General features: G+C 49.4%; 1 protein-coding gene across 1 annotated transcript in view; it reads left to right on the forward strand.

Annotated features, from left to right (window-relative positions):
• Window positions 1–14,555, forward strand: part of FRMD3 (FERM domain containing 3) — a 340,642-nt gene that overhangs the window by 296,855 nt on the left and 29,232 nt on the right. The gene's annotated exons all lie outside the window — the stretch shown is intronic.

Genomic DNA, 14,555 nt, shown 5'->3' on the forward strand with positions numbered 1-14,555 from the left:
TGCCCATAAACCCAGAGGCAGATACTCCATATTCTCATCGTATGCATAGCACAGCCCTTCTTATAAGGGCATAGTGTTTCATTTTTTTCTTTTTCTTTTTTATTGTGGTTAGGAGAATCCTGATGCAGATGATGTGAACTGGATGTTATGTTATGTAAAGTGCCACTCATTTGTAGAGCCACTTTATGCAAATTGCACGTAGACATGCTAAATACTCTGAGCAATTAAAATAATTTAAAAAAGTGCAGACCCTTTTGTAGTTCAATCACTAGACATTGGTCAGTGGAGGGCTCTTAATATTTCTCGAGATGCACGCGATTATGTATTGATTGTGTGAAAAATGTCTGTTTATGCCACAGAGAAGAGAATTTAGCAGCTGCATCTGCTGTGTGTTTGATACAGCTGCCCTCTCGAGTGTTTTCTTTAGTAAAACAATTATAACACCATATTTCACATAATCTTCAAGAGAGAAATTCTTAAATCTTATACTTTCTTTAATAAAAATGCACAAACTAGGACAATCTGCATGATTCTTGTGGCTATACACACTAAGGAAAAATAGATAGTATTTTTAATCTGGAGTTATTACTGTAATATTTACCTAAAAATAGTTCTTGGTGCAACTTTAATATATTTCATGCTTGTTATAGTTTGACATTTTTATTTAATATACAGATTTGTAGGTTATCCCTATAGTGGTCCTTCAGACCATCAAAATAATATTTATTAGCCACCCAGACAGCCTACTTCTTTTAGTCAGTCTGACTAAGTAGCAGAGAGGGAGAAACACTATAGCACAGTCATTGTGCTGCAGGACAGCAGGATAAAGTAGAGGCTGCATATGTAACATGTAATATGGATGCCCCCGTGTACATATTGGGGTTGATATACTGAAGAAATAGAGGCTCTTTGCTTTGTGAATATTCACTGAACATGTTGCTGTTCCATTCATTTTAATACACCAATCATTTTCTAGTAAATCCCGATAATCAGGAACAAATCGGAGTGGTTGCTGATCATGTGATCACTGTGTCTATCAGCTGTGACATAGCAATCACAAGCTTGACAGATTGAAAGCCGAACACCTGAATAGATGAACACTGAATAGATGAATAGTGCCTTGTGTTTAATAGTTCAGCTGTCAGATACAACTGCACTAATAAAAATGATATTAAAAAAAAAAAAAAAAAATATATATATATATATATATATATATATATATATATATATATATATATATATATATATATATATATATACACAATATATTCTGTATATGTTCTGCTTAAGCAATCTAAGCACTGAAAGCGTGATCACTATCACAGTTTCAGTAGTTTCAGTAGCTTGGCAGACAGTGGGGTTAATTTACTAAAAGTGGAAAGTGTAAAATCTGGTGCAGCTCTGCATAGAACCCAATAAGCTCTTAACTTCAGCTTGTTCAGTCAAGCTTTGACAAAAAAAATGCTGGAAGCTGATTGGTTTATATGCAGAGCTGCAGCAGATTTTGCACTCTCCAGTTTTAGTAAATCAACCCCAGTGATTTAATCCAAATGACGTCATGCAAGTCGTAGAAAGCTTTAATCGAAAACTTGTGCAGATCATAACATGAAAATCAGATAGGTCAAAAAATGGCAGTGTGCCTAGCTCTCGCAGAATACAGTACATTTGATGAATGGAGACTAAGCATGGGGAAGAATGGTGGGAATTACTTCATAGAGTTGTTGCTACATTCAGCCTGGACATCTAGGCATCAATTATTTCTGATCTGGGAAGGATTAATAACGTTATTTAAATAAGGAGATGCTCCTAATCTCAAATTAATTGACTGTAGGAATAGTTCAGTTCAGAGTGCTATAACTTGAGGTAGTTCCTCTTGTATGAGCTGTACCAACAAGCCTAAAATGTTCAACCCACCTTCCATTGCACAGCCTACTCTGTTCCTTTGGGCAAAGGAAGCTGCAGAATTACTTCCATATTTTTCTGGTGTCATATTTAAATCTGTTAAAGCCCCTCCCACCTAAGCCGTACTGTTTGTCCATTACTTTGATGGGCAGTCTGAATAGCAAATAGTGAGGCTTAGCATGTGAGAAAGGGTAGGTCCAGGCACCTAAGCCATCTGACTTAAGAAGTTTCTTTTAAAAAGAACAATTAAGAACTCTGGGTAGTCAGGGTATTCAGTGGCTTCTCCAGCTTTCATATTTAGGGGGGGTACATGGGGAGACAGAGACAAATTAGGGGGTCCAACTATAAAACACAATTTTATATATATATATATATATATATATATACACACACACACACACACACGCACGTATATAAATACAGTGTCTTGAAAAAGTGTTGGTGGTTGCAGCCAGGTGGAGGGTTGGACAGAGTGGATGCAGCCAGGTGGAGGGGAGGACAGAGTGGATGCAGCCAGGTGGAGGACAGGGTGGATGCAGCCAGGTGGAGGGGAGGACAGAGTGGATGCAGCCACGAGGAGGGCAGGACAGGGTGGAGCAGCCAGGTGGAGGGGAGGACAGGGTGGAGCAGCCAGGTGGAGGGGAGGACAGGGTGGATGCAGCCAGGTGGAGGACAGGGTGGATGCACCCAGGTAGAGGGGAGGACAGAGTGGATGCAGCCAGGTGGAGGGGAGGACAGGGTTGATGCAGCCAGGTGAAGGGGAGGACAGGGTGGAGCAGCCAGGTGGCTGGGAGGACAGGGTGCAGCCAGGTGGAGGGTAGGACATGGTGGAGCAGCCAGGTGGAGGGCAGGACAGGGTGGATGCAGCCAGGTGGAGGTTAGGACAGGGTGGATGCAGCCAGGTGGAGGTTAGGACAGGGTGGATGCAGCCAGGTGGAGGGGAGGACAGGGTGGATGCAGCCAGGTGGAGGGGAGGACAGGATGTATGCAGCCAGTGATACGGTTCTGTCCTTCTATGGAAGCCTTCATCCCCATCCCCATCGCTCCCCCCACCTTGGTGGTTGCAGCCAGATGGAGGGCAGGACAGGGTCGATGCAGCCAGGTGGAGGGCAGGACAGGGTGGATGCAGCCAGGTGGAGGGCGGACAGGGTGGATGCAGCCAGGTGGAAGGCAGGACAGGTTGGATGCAGCCAGTTGGAGGGGAGAACAGGGGGGATGCAGCCAGATGGAGGGGAGGGCAGGGTGTATGCAGCCAGTGATACGGTCCTGTCCTTCTATGGAAGCCTTCATCCCCATCGCTCCCCCCACCTTGGTGGTTGCAGCTAGGTGGAGGGTAGGACAGAGTGGATGCAGCCAGGTGGAGGGTAGGACAGAGTGGATGCAGCCAGGTGGAGGGTAGGACAGAGTGGATGCAGCCAGGTGGAGGGGAGGACAGGGTGGATGCAGCCAGATGGAGGGGAGGACAGGGTGGATGCAGCCAGAAGAAGGGAAGGACAGGGTGCAGCCAGGTGGAGGGGAGGACATGGTGGAGCAGCCAGGTGGAGGGGAGGACAGGGTGGAGCAGCCAGGTGGAGGGGAGGACAGGGTGGATGCAGCCAGGTGGAGGGCAGGACAGGGTGGATGCAGCCAGGTGGAGGGCAGGACAGGATGGATGCAGCCAGGTGGAGGGGAGGACAGGGTGGATGCAGCCAGGTGGAGGTAAGGACAGGATATATGCAGCCAGTGATACGGTCCTGTCCTTCTATGGAAGCCTTGATCCCCATTGCTCCCCCACCTTGGTGGATGCAGCCAGGTAGAGGGTAGGACAGGGTGGATGCAGCCAGGTGGAGGGTAGGACAGAGTGGATGCAGCCAGGTGGAGGGTAGGACAGGGTGGAGCAGCCAGGTGGAAGGGAGGACAGGGTGCAGCCAGGTGGAGGGGAGGACATGGTGGAGCAGCCAGGTGGAGGGGAGGACAGGGTGGAGCAGCCAGGTGGAGGGCAGGACAGGGTGGATGCAGCCAGGTGGAGGGTAGGACAGAGTGGATGCAGCCAGGTGGAGGGGAGGACAGGGTGGAGCAGCCAGGTGAAGGGTAGGACAGAGTGGATGCAGCCAGGTGGAGGGTAGGACAGAGTGGATGCAGCCAGGTGGAGGGTAGGACAGAGTGGATGCAGCCAGGTGGAGGGGAGGACAGGGTGGATGCAGCCAGGTAGAGGGGAGGACAGGGGGGATTTTGCCAGGTGAAGGGGAGGACAGGGTGGATGCAGCCAGGTGGAGGGGAGGACAGAGTGGATTAAGCCAGGCGGAGGACAGAGTGGATGCAGCCAGGTCGAGGACAGGGTGGATGCAGCCAGGTGGAGAGCAGGATAGAGTGGATGCAGCCAGGTGGAGGGGAGGACAGGGTGCAGCCAGGTGGAGGGGAGGACAGGGTGTAGCCGGGTGGAGGGGAGGACAGGGTGGAGCGGCCAGGTGAAGGGTAGGGCAGAGTGGATGCAGCCAGGTGGAGGGTAGGACAGAGTGGATGCAGCCAGGTGGAGGGTCGGACAGAGTGGATGCAGCCAGGTGGAGGGTAGGACAGAGTGGATGCAGCCAGGTGGAGGGGAGGACAAGGTGGATGCAGCCAGGTAGAGGGGAGGACAGGGGGGATGTAGCCAGGTGAAGGGGAGGACAGGGTGGATGCAGCCAGGTGGAGGGGAGGACAGAGTGGATTAAGCCAGGTGGAGGACAGAGTGGATGCAGCCAGGTCGAGGACAGGGTGGATGCAGCCAGGTGGAGAGCAGGATAGAGTGGATGCAGCCAGGTGGAGGGGAGGACAGGGTGCAGCCAGGTGGAGGGGAGGACAGGGTGGAGCGGCCAGGTGGAGGGGAGGACAGGGTGGAGCAGCCAGGTGGAGGGGAGGACAGGGTGGAGCAGCCAGGTGGAGGGCAGGACAGGGTGGATGCAGCCAGGTGGAGGGTAGGACAGATTGGATGCAGCCAGGTGGAGGGGAGGGCAGGGTGGAGCAGCCAGGTGAAGGGTAGGACAGAGTGGATGCAGCCAGGTGGAGGGTCGGACAGAGTGGATGCAGCCAGGTGGAGGGTAGGACAGAGTGGATGCAGCCAGGTGGAGGGGAGGACAGGGTGGAGTAGCCAGGTGGAGGGGAGGACAGGGTGGATGCAGCCAGGTAGAGGGGAGGACAGGGTGGATGTAGCCAGGTGGAGGGGAGGACAGGGTGGATGCAACCAGGTGGAGGGGAGGACAGAGTAGATTAAGCCAGGTGGAGGACAGAGTGGATGCAGCCAGGTCGAGGACAGGGTGGATGCAGCCAGGTGGAGAGCAGGATAGAGTGGATGCAGCCAGGTGGAGGGGAGGACAGGGTGGAGCGGCCAGGTGGAGGGGAGGACAGGGTGGAGCAGCCAGGTGGAGGGGAGGACAGGGTGGATGCAGCCAGGTGGAGGGGAGGACAGGGTGGATGCAGCCAGGTGAAGGACAGAGTGGATGCAGCCAGGTGGAGGACAGGGTGGATGCAGCCACGTGGAGGGGAGGACAGAGTGGATGCAGCCAGGTGGAGGGGAGGTCAGGGTGCAGCCAGGTGGAGGGGAGGACATGGTGGAGCAGTCAGGTGGAGGGGAGGTCAGGGTGGAGCAGCCAGGTGGAGGGCAGGACAGGGTGGAGCAGCCAGGTAGAGGGGAGGACAGGGTGGATGCAGCCAGGTGGAGGGGAGGACAGGGTGGATGCAGCCAGGTGAAGGACAGAGTGGATGCAGCCAGGTGGAGGACAGGGTGGATGCAGCCACGTGGAGGGGAGGACAGAGTGGATGCAGCCAGGTGGAGGGGAGGTCAGGGTGCAGCCAGGTGGAGGGGAGGACATGGTGGAGCAGCCAGGTGGAGGGGAGGTCAGGGTGGAGCAGCCAGGTGGAGGGCAGGACAGGGTGGATGCAGCCAGGTGGAGCGGAGGACAGGGTGGATGCAGCCAGGTGGAGGGGAGGACAGGATGTATGCAGCCAGTAATACGGTCCTTTCCTTCTATGGAAGCCTTCATTCCCATCCCCATGGCATTTTCTCTCTCGTTCCCTTCACCCAACAGCCTTGTGGTCCCTCTTCTCCTCACACAGTCCCCTGTCCCCTTCCGCTCGGCATGTTGGGGGCTGCAGTGAACTCTCAGGGAATCGTCCTGGGCCCGCTGGTATCCGGGACTTCATGTCCCACAATCCTCTAGCTGTCCCAGCCATTGGCCCTAAATGTAGCCAATAGGAGCGGGCATTGCTGGTCCGGGTGAATGAGAGCTGCTCAGCTCAAGGAGGAGAAGAAGGGGTGAAAATCCCCCGCAGCTGCGGCTCTGTCTGTGTCCCTTCACAGAGCCTGTCAGTTTTGGTGCCGCTGCCCTGTGTCCTGTGGCAGCAGCGGCTGATGGAATATGCAAGGGGGGAGGGGTCAGCACCCAGCATTAGCTCCCGCTACACAAAAAAAGGTGTTTTAATTGGGGGGCACAGTATAATGTTGGTGGGGCCAAGCCCCCCCCCCCTTGTGACACCACTGAGGATATTCACACTGACACTGATATACAGGTGCCTTCTATCTTCTGCCAGCACTAGATTAGGTAAGTATTTTGCACATCAGCTGTAGGTAATATTGTTAAGTCAAATTCTCATTGAGGCTGGGTTCACACTGGTGCGACACGACAGCCGTCCTACTTTGGATCCGACTTTGCCCTGCGACATGAAGCCGGCATGTGTCCGACTTTCAATGAACGGGGATCCGACTTGGATCCCCGCCAATGCCCGGCACTGTGTTTGGTATGAATCTTTAGGGGGAACTCCGCGCCAAATTTTAAATAAAAAACTGGCATGGGTTCCCCCTCCAAGAGCATACCAGGCCCTTGGGTCTGGTATGGACCTTAAGGGGAACCCCCTACGCCGATAAAAACGGCGTGGGGGTCCCCCCCAATCCATACCAGACCCTTATCCGAGCACGCAGCCCGGCCGGACAGAAATGGGGGTGGGGACGAGCGAGCGCCCCCCCCCCCCCCTCCTGAACCGTACCAGGCCGCATGCCCTCAACATGGGGGGTTGGTGCCTTGGGGGAGGGGGCACGCTGCGGCCCCCCACCCCAAAGCACCTTGTCCCCATGTTGATGAGGACAAGGGCCTCTTCCCGACAACCCTGGCCGTTGGTTGTCGGGGTCTGCGGGCGGAGGGCTTATCGGAATCCAGGAGCCCCCTTTAATAAGGGGGCCCCCAGATCCCGGCCCCCCCACCCTATGTGAATGAGTATGGGGTACATGGTACCCCTACCCATTCACCTAGGGAAGTGTCAATAAAAAAAAACACAGTACACAGGTTTCAAAATTAATTTATTGGGCAGCTCCGGTATCTTCTTCCGACTTCTCCCGGTGTTCCGCCTCTTCTCCCGGGCCCCGCCGCTATCTTCTTCCAGCTCTATTGCCAGCGAGGGGCCCGGTCTGCTGCCGCTGTCTTGTCGCCGCTGTCTCGCCGCTTCTTCTCTTCATCGCTTCTTCCGATGTTGACACGACGCTCTCCCCGGCTGGAATGATCTCTGTGCGCTCTGCTCTGACTTATATAGGCGGTGACCCCGCCCCCTTATGCCGTCACAGTCTCTGGGCATGCTGGGACTGTGACGGCATAAGGGGGCGTGGTCATCGGGTGATGACCACGCCCCCTAAAACGTCACAGTCCCAGCATGCCCAGGGACTGTGACGGCATAAGGGGGCGTGGTCACCACCTATATAAGTCAGAGCGGAGCGCTCAGAGTGCATTCCAGCCCCAGAGAGCGTCGTGTCAACATCAGGAGAAGAGAGCAGAAGGCAGAAGATTGAAGACCGGGCTCCTTCGCTATAGCAAAAGAGCGGCAAAAGAGCAGAAGAGAGCGGAGGAGCCCGGCAGAAGGTCCGGAGAGCGCGGAGAAGAACCGGAGAGACCCCCGAAGAGAAGAAGGCAGCAGACCGGGCTCCTCCGCTATAGCAAAAGAGCAGAAAATAGCGGAGGAGCCCGGCAGAAGACCCGGAGAGCGCGGAGAAGAACCGGAGAGACCCCCGAAGTCGGAAGAAGACCCCCGGAGCTGTCTAATAAATTACTTTAAAAATCTGTGTAGTGTTTTTTTTTAATTGACACTTTTTCCCTAGGTGAATGGGTAGGGGTACGATGTACCCCATACTCATTCACATAGGGTGGGGGGCCGGGATCTGGGGGCCCCCTTATTAAAGGGGGCTCCCGGATTCCGATAAGCCCCCGCCCGCAGACCCCGACAACCAACGGCCAGGGTTGTCGGGAAGAGGCCCTTGTCCTCATCAACATGGGGACAAGGTGCTTTAGGGTGGGGGGGCCGCAGCGCGCCTCCTCCCCCAAGGCACCACCCCCCATGTTGAGGGCATGCGGCCTGGTACGGTTCAGGAGGGGGGGGGGCGCTCGCTCGTCCCCACCCCCATTCCTGTCCGGCCGGGCTGCGTGCTCGGATAAGGGTCTGGTATGGATTGGGGGCGACCCCCCACGCCGTTTTTTTGGCGTAAGGGGTTCCCCTCAAGGTCCATACCAGACCCAAGGGCCTGGTATGCTCCTGGAGGGGGAACCCATGCCGGTTTTTTATTTAAAATTTGGCGCGGAGTTCCCCCTCAAGAACATCTGAGCACAAGTCGCGTGCCGAAGTCGGATCATGCAAGACGGCAATCCGACTTTGATCCGACTTCAATGATAGTCAATAGGCTGAAGTAGGATCAAAGTCGGACCAAAGTAGTACAGGGAGCATTTCTAAAGTCGGAACGACTTGTGTCGGACCAGTTAGGACGGCTCCCATAGGGAAACATTAAATTTCACACGTCATGCGACATGAGCTCCCAATGTCGGAGCGTTTGTCGGACCAGTGTGAACCCAGCCTTAAACCTATGAAGCTATGTAAGACCCATATTTTATATGTGTATACAAGAGCGCTTTTTGTATTGATACCTGTACCTATTTTACAGTCCCATGTGCAAAGATTATGCCAGTTTTCAGAATATCAGGCACTAGTCTATATTTGAAGTCAGGCATATTCTGACCAAGTCTGCAAGCCAGGAAATCAAATCAGCTGGTTTTATAAGTTTATTTAACTAGGCATACATTACAGAACAAGCATTCTTTAAAATTAAAAAAAAAAAACACATTTCTATGTTTGGTCTTCACTTTCTGTAAAAAAAATAAAATTAAAATAATATTATGGTGTGTAAAGTGCATGCAGGGCACTTTATTGTTGCGGACTCATGGTGATATTACTGTATGTGGTTGAATTCTAATCTCCTAAGAAAATTACATAATCCACAAACCTATCATAGTGCTCAGCAAATGGATTCTATGCATTGTAAGTACATAGCATAGTGATCTCCCTTGTGCATTGCCAAGTTTAGTTTTCCAGTTTGCCACTGTAGTTATTACAGAAACCAGTTTTCTATAAGCAATATAGATACATCTTTATTATTAATAGAGATGCGCTTGGGTGTCGTCCCAAATCATCTCTAACCAAAACCCCAAACACCTGCTTTTTTGTACCTCATTAAGCTGCAGGCCAGGTCATTCCTTGCCCCGCAACTCACGTGAGGTTGGAGAATGACCCGCCCTGCAGCTCATTGGAGTAGAAAAAAAGTGTGAGTTCGGAGTTCAGGTTACAGATAAGTTTGGAGTTTGCAGTAGCGGTATTAAGGCCAGAACCAAAATGTAATGTAATTTATTGCAGCTTACCAATCATTCGATGTAATGGCTGCATTCATTTACTTTTTTTAGGTTTTTTCCCCCTTTGTTTTCCCATGGTGATCTGGCCAGTAACACACCTCCTGCATTAGAGTGTCCCTACTCTGGATGAAGGAACACAGGGAGCACCTTTGGACAGCAGCATTATTATTCTGGAGGGAGGGGAATGTCAAATTTAGATACATAAAAAAAATTAAGCTGAACACCAGCCAATACTTTATTTACAGTTACAGCAAACAGTTTTTTTTTCTTTTCTTTTTGGGAGAAAGGTTTTACATGACTACATAAAAATGATCATTGTCCCTGTCACTTTTGAATGGTTTGTCTCATCCCTGTAACTGATACATCTGCAAGAGATCTTGTTCTTTTCAAAAACAACAGACTAATGCCAGGTGCACACAAGTTTTTTTTTTTCGTTCAGCCCAGCTGGCTAAACAGAAAAAGGAGCTCACTGTACTAACTATGCAATATTGGTACAGCAATCTCCCCGCAGTGCTATTGTATTCTGACAGGGGGTCTGCTCCCCGTCCCGCCCTGCCAGAACACATCGGTTTAGTGCTCACAGTCATTGGCTGCCAGCGCTGATCAGATGTTGATTGGCTGCTGGCTTTCCTGCATGTTAGTTTGACAGAAGGCGGTTGTGAGATCAGCTTCTGTTGGACAAGGACCTGTACACACGGGTTGAATGTCAGCTGGTTTCTACTATACTGGCTGATTTCGGATGATGTTCTGGCTGCGTGTACAGGGCTTTACTGGCCAGATCACCAGATGTAAATAGAGGAAAGCCTAAAAAAGAAAACTAATGCAGCCATCCCATCCAAGAATTAGTAAGCTGCAATAAAATAAATGTTTGCTTTTGGGTTTAATACAGTTTTTTAAAGTCAGGAACATAATTACACCAAGTAACTAAAAATGTATTAAGGGAAGTGATATTTGTAATTGGTATCCCAGGGAAAGCCATTAGAGCTTGATTAGTCCCACTCCAGTCTCTGCCATAGGGATTTCCTATAACTTGCAGTGGGAAGTAATTTGTACTTCAGTTGTAGTCGACAAAAACTCAAATTTTGGTTGAGTTCAGATTGGAACCTTTCAAGCAATGAAGTTGGATAATAGGGTTACAGATTGAGGTATAATTTGCAAATGTAAAGCTCTGAGAAGGCACTGATGAAAGTAGACATACAGTAGGGACAGAAAGTATTCAGACCCCCTTACATTTTTCACTCTTTGTTATATTGCAGCCATTTGCTAAAATTATTTAAGTTCATTTTTTTCCTCATTAATGTACACACAACACCCCATATTGACAGAAAAACACAGAATTGTTGACATTTTTGCAGATTTATTAAAAAGAAAAACTGAAATATCACATGGTCCTAAGTATTCAGACCCTTTGCTGTGACACTCATATATTTAACTCAGGTGCTGTCCATTTCTTCTGATCATCCTTGAGATGGTTCTACACCTTCATTTGAGTCCAGCTGTGTTTGATTATACTGATTGGACTTGATTAGGAAAGCCACACACCTGTCTATATAAGACCTTACAGCTCATAGTGCATGTCAGAGCAAATGAGAATCATGAGGTCAAAGGAACTGCCTGAAGAGCTCAGAGACAGAATTGTGGCAAGGCACAGATCTGGCCAAGGTTACAAAAAAAAATTCTGCTGCACTTAAGGTTCCTAAGAGCACAGAGGCCTCCATAATCCTTAAATGGAAGACATTTGGGATAACCAGAACCCTTCCTAGGGCTGGCCGTCCGGCCAAACTGAGCTATCGGGGGAGAAGAGCCTTGGTGAGAGAGGTAAAGAAGAACCCAAAGATCACTGTGACTGAGCTCCAGAGATGCAGTCGGGAGATGGGAGAAAGTTGTAGAAAGTCAACCATCACTGTAGCCCTCCACCAGTCGGGGCTTTATGGCAGAGTGGCCTGACGGAAGCCTCTCCTCGGTGCAATAAAAGCCTGCATGGAGTTTGCTAAAAAAACACCTGAAGGACTTCAAGATAGTGAGAAATAAGATTCTCTGGTCGGATGAGACCAAGATAGAACTTTTTGGCCTTAATTCTAAGTGGTATGTGTGGAGAAAAACAGGCATTGGTCATCACCTGTCCAATACAGTCCCAACAGTGAAGCATGGTGGTGGCAGCATCATGCTGTGGGGGTGTATTTCAGCTGCAGGGGTAGGACGACTGGTTGCAATCGAGGGAAAGATGAATGTGGCCAAGTACAGGAATATCCTGGACGAAAACCTTCTCCAGAGTGCTCAGGACCTCAGACTGGACCGAAGGTTTACCTTCCAACAAGACAATGACCCTAAGCACACAGCTAAAATAACAAAGGAGTGGCTTCAAAACAACTCCGTGACTGTTCTTGAATAGCCCAGCCAGAGCCCTGACTTAAACCCAATTGAGCATCTCTGGAGAGACCTAAAAATGGCTGTCCACCGTTTACCATCCAACCTGACAGAACTGGAGAGGATCTGCAAGAAGGAATGGCAGAGGATCCCCAAATCCAGGTGTGAAAAACTTGTTCCATCTTTCCCAAAAAGACTCATGGCTGTATTAGATCAAAAGGGGCTTCTACTAAATACTGAGCAAAGGGTCTGAATACTTAGGACCATGTGATATTTCAGTTTTTCTTTTTTAATAAATCCGCAAAAATGTCAACAATTCTGTGTTTTTCTGTCAATATGGGGTGCTTTGTGTACATTAATGAGGAAAAAAATGAACTTAAATGATTTTAGCAAATGGCTGCAATATAACAAAGAGTGAAAAATTTAAGGCGATCTAAATACTTTCCGTCCCCACTGTATCTCAGCTTATTTACTAAATGCGGGGCAACAATGCCCTAGCCCTATTATGTGAGATTTGGAGTCAGCTTTATCAGAACCATTTGACAAAGGCATTTTGCATCATAACAGAGTAATGTTAACTCTTTCACACACTGTACGTTGATACATTTTTAGTTTTGGGGTCATTATTAAAGGTCTCCAAGAACATTTTCTCTAACTGCCTTTCTAGACATATTAGGTACTTGCCAGTTAAGGTTCAAACTAGAAATGCTTCCCATAAGACTATAAAGAGATGTGAACCCAAGGAACGCTGCACCTGACTTTTTCACTTTTTCTCTGAGACCCCCACAGCAAGCCTGCAGCTGAGCAAAGGACATCCATACCAGCCTAGAAAACATTTGTGTGAGTCTAGGTGCTTTTTATGTGTATTACTATCTACTTTAGCTGTGCTTCCAAATTACAACTGCTGTGACCCGCTGATAAAAACTTTGTGTTTTATTGTGAACTCCAATCTTATTTTTTCCTTTTTATATGTTTAGTTACTTGACCTATCTGCATCCTGCTTGTCAAATCTTACTCCTTACTTTATCTTGCCTATAGCTTGTGTGTGTGCTGCTCTAAACCTAATGCATTGTGGATCTGTTAGTCCTTAAGGTTTGCATCCAGTACAAGTGTGGTTGAATTCTCCAAGCTTTTACTGATAGTGGAGCTGTGCATTCATTACTTCAGATCATTCATTAATAATCAACACTGTGGGGGATATTTACTAAGACTAGAGCATTCAGAATCTGGTGCAGCTGTGAATGGTAGCCAATCATCTTCTAAATTCAGCTTGTTCAATTAAGCTTTGACAATAAAACCTGGAAGCTGATTGGTTTCTATGCAGAGCTGCACCAGAATTTGGGCACTCCAGTTTTAGTAAATCAACCCCAATGGGTACCTAATAGTGACCATGGACTACCATTGCTGGTAATGCTAGATAACTGGGTGAGTCTGCTTTCAATACTTCTGAGCTGCGTTCCCTGTTTCTTTTCTTGTTTTGGCTCAGACACAGAAAACATAAAGTGATTGTAAAGGAAACATATTTTTAATTAAAAAATAATAATAAACATGTTAGACTTACCGGCTCTGTGCAGTGGTATTGCACAGAGCAGCCCTGATCCTCCTATTCTCGGGTCCCCCGCCGGCACTCTGGGCCCCTCCCCCTTGCCGAGTGCCCCAATAGCAAGCCGCTTGCTGTGGGGGCACTCGTACGTACTCTCTCCATAAGACACAGAGAGCACAGCTCAGCCCTGCTCCCGCCTCACTGGCTGCGATTGACAGCAGCAGGAACCAATGGTTTAAAGCTAATACATCAGTATTGCAGCTAGCATTTTCAAAAGAAGAGGTTAGTAGTGATAGCCTATGTATGTCTCTTGCCACACACTTTTACTAAACAGGCAGGATATCTTACAAGTATGCACCCCAAGGTGCTTGCATGCAGACTGACTAGTATTATAGTGTGCCTCAGGAGCCCTGAAACTTGCATTGATCTATTATGCAAATATTTACTAGCATTTGTAGTTTAGACCCCTTCCCACTTCCAAATCCCTACTAATATAGATGACCACTTGCATCCCTGTGGCCATAGGTGTGTGCAGCCTATTGCATTAAGGTGTCCACCCCAATGCTTAAACACACACTACCGGTCACTCATGATGTTAATTCAGAAAGGGAAGGGGCTATTAAATTATGTATTTACTGGTCCCCCCCTCCCTAACTCATCCTCAAACATCCCAGCACCACAGCTTGTGGGAGAGGAGAGGAGGGAAGCTGGCAGCGCTGTGTGGGGAAGGCGGGGGAGGAGAGGAGGAATCTGTGCTGATTAGGGCGTGCCTGGGCACATCTGGCACACCCTGTGCATACACCTATGCCTGTGGCTTTGCAGCCTTTAAGGCTTCATTCACCGGCGCACATAGACTTCCACACCCATGCAGAGGGTTGCGTTTATGTGCCCAGGATGTGATGAGTGTTCCATGCGGCTAACTTGTAAAAATTAATGACGGGCTGAGAAATGCATCAGATGCACTTCCCAGACATGGTCCTCTGCACATACGTATGGTCTATGTGCCCATGTGAATCCAACCTTGGTGCTGGTAAACTAGAGATGCTGCTAAGGATTCCATATTTCATGCA

The sequence above is a fragment of the Aquarana catesbeiana genome, linkage group LG01 (genome assembly GCF_042186555.1).
Source record: "Aquarana catesbeiana isolate 2022-GZ linkage group LG01, ASM4218655v1, whole genome shotgun sequence".
Classification (NCBI taxonomy): domain Eukaryota; kingdom Metazoa; phylum Chordata; class Amphibia; order Anura; family Ranidae; genus Aquarana; species Aquarana catesbeiana.